Source organism: Tenrec ecaudatus, chromosome X, assembly GCF_050624435.1.
Source record: "Tenrec ecaudatus isolate mTenEca1 chromosome X, mTenEca1.hap1, whole genome shotgun sequence".
Taxonomy (NCBI): Eukaryota; Metazoa; Chordata; class Mammalia; order Afrosoricida; family Tenrecidae; genus Tenrec; species Tenrec ecaudatus.
In genome coordinates, this window is record NC_134548.1 from 35306625 (window position 1) to 35311964 (window position 5340).

Sequence of the window (5340 nt, forward strand, 5' to 3'; positions counted from 1 at the left end):
CAACTCTTATCACAATCCATACATATACATACATCAATTGTATAAAGCACATCCATACATTCCCCGCCCCAATCATTCTCAAAGCATTTGCTCTCCACTTAAGCCCTTTGCATCAGTTCCTCTTCCCCCCCCCCCACTCCCCCCTCCCTCATGTGCCCTTTGTAATTTATACATCGTTATTTTGTCATATCTTGCTCTATCCGGAGTCTCCCTTCCCCCCCTTCTCTGCTGTCCCTCTCCCAGGGAGGATGTCACATGTGGATCCCTGTAATCAGTTCCCCCTTTCCAACCCACTCACCCTCCACTCTCCCAGCATCGCCCCTCACACCCTTGGTCCTGAAGGTATCATCCACCCGGGATTCCCTGTGCCTCCAGCCCTCATATGTACCAGTGTACAACCTCTGCCCTATCCAGCCCTGCAAGGTAGAATTCAGATCATGGTAGTTGGGGGAAGGAAGCATCTAGGATCTGGGGGAAAGCTGTGCTCTTCGTCGGTACTACCTTGCACCCTGACTGACCCATATCCTCTCCTAAACCCCTCTATGAGGGTATCTCCAGTGGCCAACACTTGGGCCTTGGGTCTCCCCTCTGCACTTCCCCCTTCATTCAATGTGGTATATATATATATATATATATATATATATATATATTCTTTTTTTTTTTTGCATGATGCCTTATACCTGGTCCCTTTGGCACCTCGTGATCGCACTGGCTGGTGTGCTTCTTCCATGTGGGCTTTTTTGCTTCTGAGCTAGATGGCCGCTTGTTTATCTTCAAGCCTTTAAGACCCCAGACACTATCTCTTTTGATAGCCGGGCACCATCAGCTTTCTTCGCCACATTTGCTTATGCACCCATTTGTCTTCAGCGATCCTATCATGGAGGTGTGCAGCCAATGATATGATGATTTTTTGTTCTTTGAAGCCTGATAACAGATCCCTTTGGGATCACTCGCTCACTCAGGCTGGTGTGTTCTTCCATGTGGGCTTTGTTGCTTCTGAGCTAGATGGCCGCTTTTTTATCTTCAAGCCTTTAAGACCCCAGTCACTATCTCTTTTGATAGCCGGGCACCATCAGTTTTCTTCACCACATTTACTTGTTCACCCACTTTGGCTTCAGCAGTTGTGTTGGGAGAGTGAGCATCATAGAGTACCAATTTAATAAACCAAAGTATTCATGCATTGAGGGAGTGCTTGAGTAGAGGCCCAAGGTCCATCCACCACCTTAATATTACACCTATAAATGTAGACATTTAGATATATTTTCCCACCCTCATATATATGTTTGCATGTACACGTCTTTGTCTAGACCTCCATAAATGCCCCTTGACTCCCAGCTCCTTCCTCCCTCTCCCTTGACTTTCCTCCTGCCCCACCACCATGCTCCGTCCCCACCTGGGCTACAGCTATACCTCTTCTCTACGCAACCTTACCCTTGATCGTTCCCCATCAGGCCTGTCACTCCCCCCTCACTACCATTTTGGGTACCATGTTGTTCCCCTGTCCCTGTGTTTATTAACACCACTTCCTTACCCTCCTCCCCCTCCCCCACCCGAATCTGTCTGTCCCCCCAGAACTGTCTGTCCTATTGTTTTTTCCTCCAGATAGTTCATCCAGCCTGTCCTATTCAGACAGACCTGTGGAGACACTAACATGCACGAAAACAAGACAGAGGAAAACAAAGCAACAGTATACAACCAGACAATAAAACAACAAAAACAAACCACTGACAAAGAAGAAAACAAAACACTTCACAAAAGAAAGGCTTGTAGTTCGTTCAAGGATCATTTGCTGGCCCTTAGGAGCGTTTTCCAGTCCAGTCTGTTGGGGCACCACGCCCTGGCCCCAAAGTCCACTTTCAGCATTCCCTGGGGACCTTGCCACTCCATTCCCTTGCTGTTCCGCTGCACTCCCCCAGTGATTTGCCTCGGTGTGGTGGGATCAGGTCAGGTGCAATTCCCACACTGTGTCTCCGGTGCTGTCCCCTGTATCGCCCTTAGTCACTGAGGGGCATCATGTCTCATAGTAGGGCCAGCCATGTTGTTCTCTCTGTGGACTGGCTGCTCTACTCAGGAACATCATCCTCACGGCCTCGTGGGCCAGGTTGTGTTCCACTGTCTCCTCCTGCCCCTTCATCTGCTCCCGTGTGCTCTGATCAGATATGTCCATCTCCCGGAGCTGCAGAATCAATGTCATCCTTTGAAACCAATTCTTTTCGGGGGAGGGGCAGGAATCCACTTAATTTTTGGTGCTGGGCCCTACTCCACGCCGGGATATTGCATTCACACCTTGCGGCACTGGGTTGAAGTCTGGTCCCACTTTCCCTGTGGAAATATAAAAAATACCCTCCCCTTGGGTGGATTAGTGCCCCATGCCCCCACTTCCCTTTTCTTCCTTATATTCATCCTTTTATTTTCCTTTCCCCACCTCCTCCACTGTTGTCTACCATGTGCATCCCTGGTTTTGATCTAGTCTCTGCCATACTACACAGTCTTCACCCCAGAAAAGTTTGTATACAGTAGCTTTTTCCCCTATGCCACTTTTGCATTAAAAATTTTTTTAATTTAATTTTTTTTAATACTTACCTCAGTGGGCTCATGTTGTACTTGTCCTTTTGTGCCTGACTTACTTCACTTAGCATGATTTCCTCCAGTTCTTCCCATGCCGCTATGTGCCTCATACGTTCATCATTGCTTTTTAGTGATGCGTAGTACTCCACTGTATGTATATACCACAGTTTTTTAATCCAATCGTCAGTTGATGGAAATTTGGGTTGCTTCCAACTCCTTGCAATTGTGATCTGTGCCGCAAGGAACATTGGTGCACAGATGTCTGGTCTTGGTTTGTTCCTTGCCTCTTCTGGGTATATGCCCAGTAGGGGAATTGCTGGGTCATATGGTAACTCTATTTCCATCTGTTTTAGGTATCGCCAGATTGATTTCCATAGTGGCTGTACATACTTACAGGCCCACCAGCAGTGGATGAGAGTTCCTGTCTCCCCACAGCCCCTCCAACACTTGTTGCTTTCTGATTTTTTGAATTGGGCTACCTTTGAGGGTGTCAGGTGGTACCTCATTGTTGTTTTAATTTGCATTTCTCTTATGGCTAAAGATCGGGAACATTTTCTCATATGTTTGTTGGCCATTCGGATTTCTGTCCCTGTGAAATTTCCGTTCAAGTCCTTTGCCCACCTTTCAAGTGGGCTATTGTTTTTTTTTCTTTTTGGAAGCTAGCAGAGTATTGTAGATTTTAGTAATGAGGCCTTTGTCTGATGTGTCATTGCTAAAGATGTTTTCCCAGTCTGTGGAATCTCTTATTACTCTCTTGGTGAATTCTTTAGATGTACACATGTGTTTTATCTTCAGTATATCCCATTTGTCTATTTGTGCCTCCTCTGTGTTTGTGTCCTTCCCTATTTCTGATAGCCTGTGTATTCCCTGCGCCAAAATTCTCAAGTTGGTCCCAATTCCCTCATTGATGGCCCTAATAGTTTGGGGTTTAACTTCAAGATCTGTGATCCACCTTGAGTTTATTCTTGTGCATGGAGTGAGATAAGGGTCTTGCTTCATTTTTCTGCATGTGGATATCCATTTTTTCCAGCACCACTTGTTAAAGAGGGCATTGGCTTCCCATTTGATATATTTGGGGCCCTTATCAAAGATCAGCTTAGTGTATGCTGATGCTTTTATTTCTGGGTTTTCAGTTCTTTTCCATTGGTCTGAGTATCTGTCATTGTACCAATACCATGCAGTTTTGAGAACTGTGGCTGCATAGTGTGTGCCAAAGTCAGGTAAAGCAAGCCCTCCCACGGTGTCCTTCTTGAGGAGTTCTCTGCTAATTCTGGGTTTCTTCCCTCTCCATATGAAGTTGGTAATCAGTTTTTCCATTTCTTTGAAGAAAGATGATGGTAATTGTATCGGGATGGCATTAAACTTATATAGTGCTTTTGGCAGAACTGACATCTTAACTATATTAAGTCTCCCAATCCAAGAGCATGGAATATTCTTCCATTTGTTGAGATCGCTCTTGGTTTCTTGTAATAGTGTTCTATAGTTTTCCTTATATAGATCTTTTGTTTTTTTAGTCAGGTGTATCCCTAGATATTTGAATTTGTGTTTGGCTATTGTGAAGGGTACCACCTTTTTGATCTCTTCTTCTGTGGTCTTATCTGATGTGTATAACAGTCCAATGGACTTCTGTTTGTTGATCTTGTATCCTGCCACTCTGCCAAACTCCTCTATTGCTTCCAGTACTCCCCTTGTGGAACTTTTGGGATTTTCCATATATAGAATCATATCATCTTCAAATAACGATAGTTTCACCTCTTCCTTCTCAGACGTATACCTTTGATGTCACTTCTTTGCCCTATGCTGTTAGCTAAAACCTCCAGTATGATATTAAATAGGAGTGGGGACAAGGGGCATCCTTGTCTGGTCCCCTTTATCAGTGGGATTGTGTTAGTCATTTCTCCATTGACTACCACTTTGGCTGTTGGTTTTTCATATATAGCTTGTATTGTCTTGAGGAACTTTCCTTCCATTCCTATCTTCGGTTGTGTTTTAAACAGGAATTGGTGTTGGATGTTGTCGAATGCTTTTTCTGCGTCTATTGATATAATCATGTGATTCTTATACTTTTTCATGTCAATGTGACATATAGTACTAATGGTCTTTCGTATGTTGAACCATCCCTGCATCCCTGGTCTGAATCCCACTTGGGCATGGTGAATTATTTGTTTTATATACTTTTGTATTCTGTTGGCTAGTATTTTGTTAAGGATTTTTGCATCAATGTTCATTAGGGATATAGGTCTGTAGTTCTCGATTCTTGTGGGATCCTTGCCCGGTTTGGGTATCAGAGTTATACTAGCTTCATAGAAGGAGTTTGGGTGTTTGCCATCTTTTTCTATGTTCTGGAAAAGTTTGTGTAGGATTGGTATTAGTTCTTCCCTGAATGCTTGGTAGAATTCTCCAGTGTAGCCATCTGGTCCAGGGGATTTTTTTGTTGGTAATCCCTTGATAACCTTTTCTATTATTTCTTCTATTGCTATGGGTCTGTTGAGATTCTTGATGTCCGCCGAGGATAGTCTAGGGAGGGATTGTTTTTCCAGGAATTTGTCCATGTCTTCCAAATTATTGAATTCATTGGAGTACAATCCTTCATAGTACTGTGTAACTATCCTTTTGATTTTATTAGGGTCTGTTGTGATGACCCCTCTTTCATCCCTTATTCTTGCTATTGAGATTTGTTCCCTCCTTTCTTTGGTTAGGTTTGCCAATGGTCTATCGATCCTGTTTATCCTTTCAAAGAACCAACTTTTAGCGATATTAATTTTTTCCATA